This window comes from Triticum urartu, chromosome 2 (genome assembly GCF_003073215.2).
Source record: "Triticum urartu cultivar G1812 chromosome 2, Tu2.1, whole genome shotgun sequence".
NCBI classification, from domain to species: domain Eukaryota; kingdom Viridiplantae; phylum Streptophyta; class Magnoliopsida; order Poales; family Poaceae; genus Triticum; species Triticum urartu.
The window spans coordinates 400,615,295-400,625,926 of record NC_053023.1 but is presented as its reverse complement, the minus strand read 5'-3'; positions in this window follow the sequence as shown (position 1 = coordinate 400,625,926).

The window sequence follows — 10,632 nt, the reverse complement described above, 5'->3', positions numbered from 1 at the left end:
TCCGGTTCAATAACCACATTATCATCAGACGGTTTATTTATCCGAGCTTTCTTACTGGGTCTGGCCTTGGCTCTGAAAGGGAAAAATATAAAGGTTAGTATAAAACGCAAGTATAAAGCGTCAAAAGATTAAGTTTAAAGTGTTTACCTAGGAACAGTCTTAAGAGGAGGGAGTTGTGTGGCCGTTGATTCACCAGATGATGAATGAGGCATTTCCTGATAATTTGAATCGGACGGATTGAGAGGTTGTCGGAAATAACCTGCCTTGGGATAAGAAGTATCAGAAGTGTGTGAAACCTTAGATTGATGTTTTCGAACCGGAGTGTTCGGTAAACCGGCTGAGGTGACTACTTGGCCGCTATGTCGGGTTGTGCGGCGAGCTTCGTGTTGCTGCTTCTTCAAAAGAAAGTTTGGGTCCAAGTGAGCTAGGGTGAGAAAATCTTATTTTTTAGATTGTTTGACGGATTTTCTGTGTTGGCAGAGTATCTGAACCGGAGGAAAGAGTAATTACCTCTGCGTCATCGGCTTGGCTGCCTTCAGCGTCATCCTGATAATAATCATTGTCAATGAGGTGTATGAAAAACGAACCAAGAGAGTCAAGTTCTACCTCTGAGTCCGGATTATCCGGGTCATCATCAACGTTCGGTTCAGAGGGTTCAGCGCTTTTCTTCTTGGTGGGTCTTTTAGTAACCTTGGTCTTGGGGCGAGGTATCTTGGTCGGTTTATCCTATGGCTTCTTCTTCCAAAACGGATCATCGCACTGTCAAAGATGGATAAAATTTCGAGAAGATATTTAAAAGGATCAAGCTAAAAGAAAAAGTTATATGGTTCTTAGAGCTGGCGGTTTATTCAAAGTGCAGAAAGGACTTAGCCCTGTCTTGCTGCAAATAGCCTCCGGTTCATTCAATATTTTCTTGACAGCCTCATTAACTTCAGCCTCTGTTAGCTGAATGTTAATATGGCGCTGAGGATCTTTCAAGTCCCCTATTTACTCACACATTAAACCGGGGCGCCGGCTTAAAGGCAGAATGCTCCAGGATATCCAGCAGCGAACAAAGTCAACTCCTGTTAAACCGTTTGCCACGAAGGCTCTGATCTTTGAGAGTTGTGCTGCGTAGTTGGATCATTCCTTGGCGGTCAGCCTCTCAGGAAAAGGATGTGTGTTGCTAAGCCGGCGAGGACGATAACCCGGCAGAGGATTCTCATTAGTTGGAGATGTGTCTCGGCAATAAAACCAAGTCTGATTCCAGTCCTTGGGGTGACTATGAAGTTTGGCGTGAGGGAAACTAACATCCTTCGTCTTTTGAATAGCCATTCCACCAAGTTCAGTATTTGGTCCATCTGTAAACTCTGTATGACGGTTCAAGTAGAAGAAATCCCTAAACAGTTCAACTGTGGGCTCTTCTTGAAGATAAGCCTCGCAAAATACTTGGAAATCGCAAACATTGGACACAGAGTTTGGTCCGATGTCCTGAGGATGGAGCTGGAAGCTAGCGAGCACATCTCAGAAAAAATTTGATCCGGGAGGGCTAAACCCTCGACCCAGGTGGTCAAAAAACACAACTACTTCTCCATCCTTGGGCTCAGGAGGATTTTCCGAGCCAGGGGCCCTCCAGTGGATGACTTCTTTCTTTGCTAAAACACCAGTTGCAACACACCCGGTTAGTTGCTCTTCAGTAACCTCGGAAGGGACCCAGTTACAAGCATAATATTGTTTGGCCATTTTGAATGAAGAGCTGGAAAAAGATTAATGCCAGTTTAAGACTCATGGTTGGCAAGCATAAAGCGTAGCAGGTTAAGGAAAACGTATTCAAGCATGCAAAATTATTAAACCGGAGGTTGATGCTATTATAAATGGTAAAGCGATTGGCGGTTTACAAGGGGACTAATGGTATATGGCAGATTATTTTCTAAAGGATAAACCGCCTACGCAGACAATGAAAGTACAGATCTGAAGCAAAAAAGATGACTAAGTGAGGAAAAACAAGTTTCACAGTTTCACATTGGAATTTTGGATCTACCACATGTGAGGAAAAGGAAAAGATTTAGACCTAAAAGTTGGTGCTTGAGCAGTTCGCGAAGTTCTAGATCGGTTTTTATACACAAAAGGCATGGTTTGATAGGCAAAATAAGGACTGTCATTGCTACCGCACGGAAGTACATCAAGTTTGAAGTCCGTCATATAGGATCTAATGAAGAACAAGGGTAGAACACCATGAAGCTTCTATGAACTCGCGAGAACCCTAGCGGATATATAGAGGAAAGGAAGAGGAACTCACCGAAGCTGTTGAAACAGCGGAGGCGCGCCGCGTTTCTCTAGAACGTTCAGGTTGATGCAGCGGCCGGAGATGAAGACGAGGGGGAGCTTGATGACGACGGCTGCGCGTAAGGGTCAGGTCGGCGCAAGGAAGAAGAAGCAAGGAGGCAAGAGGGGGAAATGAAAAGGACCCCCCGGTCTTATTTATAAGGTGAAGGGATAAGTGATAGGCAGGAAAATCGAGGAACCCAAAAGTTGGATATGTGACAGAGCTGTCGCCTCGATTGTCGGAGGCTCATTAATGAAGGTGAGGTATATCCAATTTTTAATAACAGGTGACGTCATGGTGGTTTATTACGAACCTGGAAGATGACGTCATGGCGGTTTACAAGATTTATGCGGAGGTGCTGAAGGAGGAATTTTCTAAGTGTTGAAGATTGACATGAACAGGTTCAAATCAATCTGGGGCCTAATGTTGGGGATATTACTACTAAGTATAAACCAGCCATGAGGGGCCGGGTTATGCCCATAATGAGTTACACATATTTGAAGCCCATGAAGACAAGGAGTATGGCGCTTTATGGAGGAGATCTGATATGAGGGCCCAGGGCCCAAAGGCGGATTAGGGCCTATAGACATAAACTGCCATATGATATGTAACTTATATTGTAAGGCAAGAAAAGGTAGACACCGAGCCGGGCACGTTTATGAGCCGACCTTGGGATTCTGTAAACCGCCGGGCGTCAACCTGTGTATATAAAGGGACGACCCGGCGGCGGTTTAGGGACAACAAACAATAACTCGAGAGCCAGGCAAAGCGGATTCGCTCCTTGGTCATCGAAACCCTAGCAATTCCATCACAACTGGAGTAGGATTTTACCTTCACCGTAAGGGGCCGAACCAGTATAACTCCTTGTGTCCCTTGTTCCGCTTTAACCCCTTCAAGCTAACCCGTCGCGATGGCTCCATGACTAAAGTCCTTTCACTAGGACATCTGCCGTGACAAAACCACGACAGGTGGTACTCTTCCATATGTGCTTAAGTTATTTATCTCACCCGGAAAATAGATCTTAAATTGTTTACTGTACTTTTCTTGTCCGTACCAAATCATAGTGGCTAGTTGAATGCAAACATTGGTTGCGAAGTAGCTTTGTCCGGTTTGCACCTTCAGATCCGCCATGTCATGGTCACTATACTCGTAAATCTTATGGTTTCCCCCCTTTATATTCACTACCATCATCGTAGGTGCTTCACTGCTTCGTGTCGTGCTAGCACTGCTCCTCAAGACCTCAACGCATCAAGCGAAACAACATGACCCTCATAATTCCAAAGCTTACGTGTTGAAATACGAATCTGATATGATGCTCATATTACTAAAACAGAGAACGTTTAATTGGTCACCTAATGTTCCTATATTCGTTTCAAAAAGCATGTGTGCCACCCACTGGTCCAGCTAGTTCCACTTTCCTGATTTTACTCTTGATGCTTAGGGTTTTCCCCTTTTATCTACTCTACTATGATCTGTGTAGGTGCTTTCTGTCGTACTAGCATTACTCCACCCTTCAAGCTAAACAACACAACACTCAAAATTCCAAAGCTTAGTTCAAATATGATTGTGATATGATACTGATATTAGTTAACAGACACATTTAATTGGTTAACTAAAGGTCCCACTTGAGTTTCCAAATGCATGTCGCGACATATAGAGAGACAGCAGAATTGCATTTCTTTATCACTTGTTGACTGTACTTTCTTGTCCATACCAAATCTTAGTTGTTATTTCAAAGCAAACATTGGTTGCTAACTACCCTTTGCGGGTTTGCAGCTTCAGATCTGCCATCCCACTGCCACGGTCAACACTATACTCATCATGCTTACAGTTTCCCCATTTTACGATGACCACGATCAGCCTACGTGGTTCGTGTCGTAATAGCACTGCTCCACCCATCGAGCTAAACAAGCTTAGTTGTACAAATTCAAATATGATATTATGCTGATATTAGTAAAACTGAGAGATTTTTAATTGGTCAGCTAAATGTTCGTACTTTAGTTTCGAAATGCATGTGAGCCACATATGGAGAGACTGGAAGGAATAATATTTGTCTATGCGCTCTGGTTCATCATGGGTGGCCAACCGACATTGTATAGAAAGACTTGTAATATCTTCAATCTCCTTGCTCTTCTGCTCTTCTTTAAGATGATCCTCTTCTCTTGCGGTTGACTGGTCAGGTCGAGTTATTCTCCCTTAGTATATTTTGAATCTGTCAGGTCAGGTCGACTTGTTCTTCTTTACTATATGTTGAAGCTGTCATCTGCGAAGTATCATCACTTCTGGAGCTCTCATATTTTGAGTAGTAGGCCACATTATATTAATGCACACACCAAATTACAGCAGGGATGGCACCTCTTAGAAGAATTGCAGAGATAGCACAAAGGGGTTTACAGGGAGGAAGTATTGGATTAGAATCACTTCTGCATTACAAAGATAATCTCACTTGTTTTATGTTTTCATGCATGTCAGGTATTGAACATTATCAAAATGAATATGAGAATGGGCGTACGAGAGGAATATTGCGGAACAATCCACTGGCTAACAAACTTGGCATGGTGGAGGATGGCCTATCTGATTCACCCATCAAGGTGCATGCTCTAACTTGGCAAGGTTGTATTGGTCACACATATTTTGCATCTGACCTCTTGCATTACTTCTACTTTGTTACACCATCTGCCTAGTTTAAGCATCATATATGAGTATATGACATACCTATCCATTTTCTGTACCTATTCCATGTGTCGTCATACTATGTTTTTCCAGTCAAATGTTGTTCTTTCGTAATAGATGTCCAGAAGGAAGAGGGTGAGTGCAGATCCTCAAGGAGTACAAACTAGGTATTTGGAAAAGTTAGTGATATCTGTTAAATCAGATAGATCAACAGCCATAGAAAACACAGGCCCAACTGTACCAGACTTTACCCCTACTCCAGTGGCCAAACCCCTATTAGAACTGCTGAGAGCCCAGCGTCAGGTACTGTCTATGATATCAATTCAAAATTTGAACTCCTAAATTTCTGCATGTTCCTTACCTTCTCTCTTGTATGAAAACTAATTTTAGATGAATCTCCTTGCTCAAAGGATCATAGGATCTCACGACAATACTGGGCTCTGCATTGCTCTTGTCAGTACCTCTTGCCCTTTGTCAGCATACTTACACTCATTGTTGTTTGATTATTGTAACGCCCTCGATGCGGCTATATCTCCCACGTGTCGAGGCACGACTTAGAGGCATAACCGCATTGAAAGCAATGTCGCAAGTGAGGAAATCATCACACATCCCATGTACATAAATAATATAAAGGGGAGGTACATAGTTGGCTTACACTCGCCACGTCACATCAAAGTACATAAATAACATCCATCATACAAATCACTCATGGCCCGACTATGGTGCCAAATAGAAAAGACCCCCAACATGCGACAAGGCCCTGAATCGATAACCCCAACTAGGCACCACTACTGATCGTCGGGAAAGGAAACATAATAACGCTGAGAGTCCTCGTCGAACTCCCACTTGAGCTCGTACTCGTCACCTGGAGCGGAATCACCTGGACCTGCATCTGGAGTTGTAGTATCTGTGAGCCACGGGGACTCAGCAATCTCACACCCATGCTATCAAGACTATTTGAGCTCATAGGACAGGATAAGGCAAGTATATGTGGAGCTGCAACAAGCGACTAACATATCTGGTGGCTAACTTATACGCGAAAGAGAGCGAGAAGAGGAGGCAAGGCGCGAGCGAGAGACTAGAGGAACAACCTGCGCAAGCATTACTCCAACACCGTGTCCACTTCCCGGACTCCGCCGAGAAGAGGCCATCACGGCAACACACACGGTTGATTCATTTTAATTAATTAGGGTTTAAGTTATCTACAACCGGACATTAACAAATTCCCATCTGCCCATAACCGCGGGCACGGCTTTCGAAAGTTCAATCCCTGCAGGGGAGTCCCAACTTAGCCCATGACAAGCTCTCACGGTCAACGAAGGAAAAGACCTCCTCCCGAGACACACCGATCAGACTCGGTAACCCGGTACAACAAGACAATTCGACAGGTTAAAACAAGACCAGCAACACCGCCCGAATGTGCCGACAAAACCCGATAGGAGCTGCACATATCTCTTTCTCAGGGCACACTCAGATTGTCTAAACTTCCGGTAGGCCAGCCCAGAGTTTCCCCTGGTAGCCACCGGCGGCTGACGTTTTGGACCAACACTCAGAGGAGCACTGGCCCGGGGGGGTTAAAACAAGATGACCCTTGAGTCTGCAGAACCCAAGGGAAGAAACGGCTAGGTGGCAAATGGTAAAACCAAGGTTGGGCATTGCTGGAAAAGCTTTAATCAAGGCGAACTATCAAGGGGTTCCCATTATAACCCAACCGCGTAAGGAACGCAAAATCCGGGAACATAACACCGATATGACGGAAACTAGGGCGGCAAGAGTGGAACAAAACACTAGGCGAGAGGCCGAGCCTTCCACCCTTTACCAAGTATATAGATGCATTAAGATAACATAGCAATATAGTGATATCCCAACAGGTAAATAAATGTTCCAACAAGGAACGGCTCCAAACTTCACCTGCAACTAGCACTGCTATAAGAGGGGCTGAGCAAAGCGGTAACATAGCCATTCAACGGTTTGCTAGGACAAGGTGGGTTAGAGGCTCAACATGGCAATTGGGAGGCTGACAAGCAAAAGGTAGGCATCATAGCATTGGCATAGCAAGAGCGAGCAAACTAGCATAGCAAAGATAGTAGTGATTTCGAGGGTATGATCATCTTGCCTGCACAGTTGTCAAAGCTGACTGGATCCTCACAAGCAAACTCAACGGGCTCCTCGGTAGCGAACTCGTCTCCCGGCTCTACCCAACAGGACAAACAAGCAATAAGGACACAATCAACCACGTGCAAGACCAAGCAATATGATGAAATGATGATATGCTATGCGGGATGCGATGCGGGATGCAAAATGCAAGATATGACAGGAAATGCATGAACCTGGCCTCAACATGGAAAACCAAGTGTGCCACTGGATAGAGGGGATGAAATCGCTTGAAAACGATATAAAGATCATAGGAATCGGAGCTACGGTTTGGAAATGGCAAGCGTTTTAAGATATGACACCGGTCTACGATTTACAGCAAGTAGGCATCTAAACGCAACGAAATGAACATGCTACAGCCACCAAACATGAAAACAAAATACATGGCAGTGATGTACACAAGATGTTTAACAAAACACTAGCACTGAGCCATAGGCAAATCATCCATTAAGAGGTTCAAACAAGCATGGCAAAAATGAATATGCAAAACAGATTCCAAACTTAGTGAAATTAACACTAGCCTGAAATTTCAGATCACGAAGCCCTCTTCGGAGCAGCAAAACAACATGATACAAAACCTGAACATGACAAGTAAGAACATGGCATGGAGATACTCAACAAGCTTAACAAAACACCCAAAGTGACCTGGGGCCAAAAGGGTTCACAAAATACTCTACCGAGCTCACGAACATAGCTCGAACACAATCAGTTTTCAGACTTAGTGAAAACTGAGACATGCTGAAATTATAACTCACGAAGGCATATAAACGAGCTCGATGCACTCACTACGGTGCAAGTCATGGAAAGGAAAGCATATATCCAGAAAGAAGACACAATATTCTAGCTACACATGGCAAGAACAAAGGCATAGCATGCATGGAACACTAACGGTAGCATCGGCAAAATCGCAAACAAGTTGACGATCTGCCCAGATTAACAACGAAGCAAAAGTTGAGCTCGATTGAGTCAACCTAGAGCACTCCAAAAATGCAAACAAAGACAAGGATGGATATAGCATAACATAAATATCAAAACTCCCTTACTGATCATCCTCAAAAGAGGCACGGATCACTAGGAAACAAGCTGGACATATAGCATCATGAACTAAAATATCCCAGACTTAGTGAAAATCACTAAGTCCCTGAAATCAGCAATCTCAGGTACCTCTCTTCGCAAGCTTGAACAAGACAACACACACATCCTAAAAATGCATGGGAGGCACCTCTGGAAAGAAGACAAAATGCTTAACAATTCATCCCAAAGGGGCACAGGCATATCATGCACGGATTAAACATGGCAAAAATGACAAAAGTGCATGATGAACTAACGGATCTGCAATTTAACTCACGAAGGCTCCTTCTAACAGCATTTTGGGCAACAAGATGACCTCAAATGCAAATGATGCAATGGAACGAAATGATGTACATGTCGAGACGAAGATTTTGATATATCATATGCCCAAAACGGAGCTACGGTTACGGAGATACGGGGCCTCGAACAGGTCAACTTGGATCAAGAGTTTAAAAAAAACGAGGTTAGGGTTTACTGTAGCACCCGCGGATCTGGATCGGGGCGCGCCTCCCGAGGCTGGATCCGGCGAGGTCGCTCGCCGGCGACGAGGCCGGATGCGGCCGGAGCGAGGAGGAGGTCGCCGGGGGGGGCGACGCCGGCGAGGAGGCAGCGGAGGGCGCGGCGAGGAGGAGGCGGCGGGCGCGGCGGCGGACGGCAGGCGCGGCGGCGGACGGCGGGGCCGCGGCTCGGGGCGCCGGCGACGATGGCGGGCGGCGGCGGCCCGCCGGAGGAGGAGAAGAAGGGCGGCGGCGGCGGAGCTCGGCCACAGGCGCCTCTGGCCCGGGCGGAGGAGGAGGGGGCCGGCGCTGGGCCTCGGGCCCGCGTCGGTGGCGGCGGCGAACCGGTCCCGCCCCGGGGACAGGTGGCGGCGGCCGATTGGCTGGCGGCGGCGGGGCGGACAACGTCCGGCGCGGGCGGACACGTCCGGCCCGGCGCGGGGGAAGATGGATCTGTTTTTTTTTTAGGGTTTTGGACGGGGGAAGAGGAGATCCGAATGGAGGGGTGTATATATAGGCATAAGTGGAGCTAGGAGAGTCCAAATGAGGTGCGGTTTTCGCCCACGCGATCGTGATCGAACGCTCTAGGACATGGAGCTGAGTTTGGTGGGTTTTGGGCCAAATTTGGGGGGTGTTGGGCTGCAACACACACGAGGCCTTTTCGGTCCCTCGGTTAACCGTAGGAGTATCAAACGAAGTCCAAATGACCCGAAACTTGACAGGCGGTCTACCGGTAGTAAACCAAGGCCGCATGGCAAGTCTCGGTCCAATCCGTAAATGTTTGAACCCCACACACGAAAGAACGCTAGAAATGGCCACCGGAGGAGAACGAAGCGCCGGAATGCAAAACGGACAACGGGGAAAATGCTCGAATGCATGAGATGAACACGTATGCAAATGCAATGCACATGATGACATGATAAGAGATGCATGAAAACGAAAACAACACACGGAGACAAGATCCGAACCCGAGAAATAAATATAACTTAATACCGGAAACGGCAAGAGTTGGATACAAATATGGAAAGTTACATCCGGGGTGTTACAATTATGTAGCACCACTGTAAATGTTCACGTCTTTATCCTCCCTTTGCTTGAAATTATAAGATCTATATTTACTTTTAGATAAATGTAAAATTAACACAATGGTTATGAAGTTTTGGATTGCTCATGTAAGTACATGTTGTCATGTACTCCCTCTGTATCGAATTAATTGTTGATCAATTGGATGTATTTAGAACTTAATAGTGCTAGATACATCCATTTGAGCGACAAGTAATAATGGACGGTGGTGGTATTACTGTACATGCATCTCGAGATAGTTGATTGTCTAGCATTACTCTACATCTTATCTGCCCTGCCCTCCACTTTCTCCAAATTATCATCTACATTTACTCTTACCAAAATGTTGAATAAAGCCAATGCCACTCTATATCTACATTTACACATTGATGTCTGCATTCCTCTTGTAAGTACCTTTTGCCTTGTAATGTTGTACTTAATTAATTGCTATTTGATTATGTATCATCAGTCTGCACCTGAGCTTCATTGTCCTCTATTTCTTCCAATATTATTTGATCTATGTTTACTCTTTGCAAAATGTAGAATAATGGCAACACTTATAAAGAATTTTCTTTGGGGAATTTATTGAATTATCCTTCGATCAACATGGAGAAGGGCTTTGTCCAGCCCGTGTTAACATGTAATGTAAGTTCATCCTTCTCAAGCCTTCAAACTTTGTTCTAGTATATATTTGGATAGGCATCATTTCCTCCACTGCTGTTTACATCTGATTGGATGTTTGCAACAACTAGCAGTTTTAAATTGTAGTTGTAAAAACATGTTCCTTATGCAGAACAGATCCATTTATTTGTTTATACAATTGTGAAACATGTTACGTGTCTCATTTTTTCTCTTTCAGAGTCATATCTC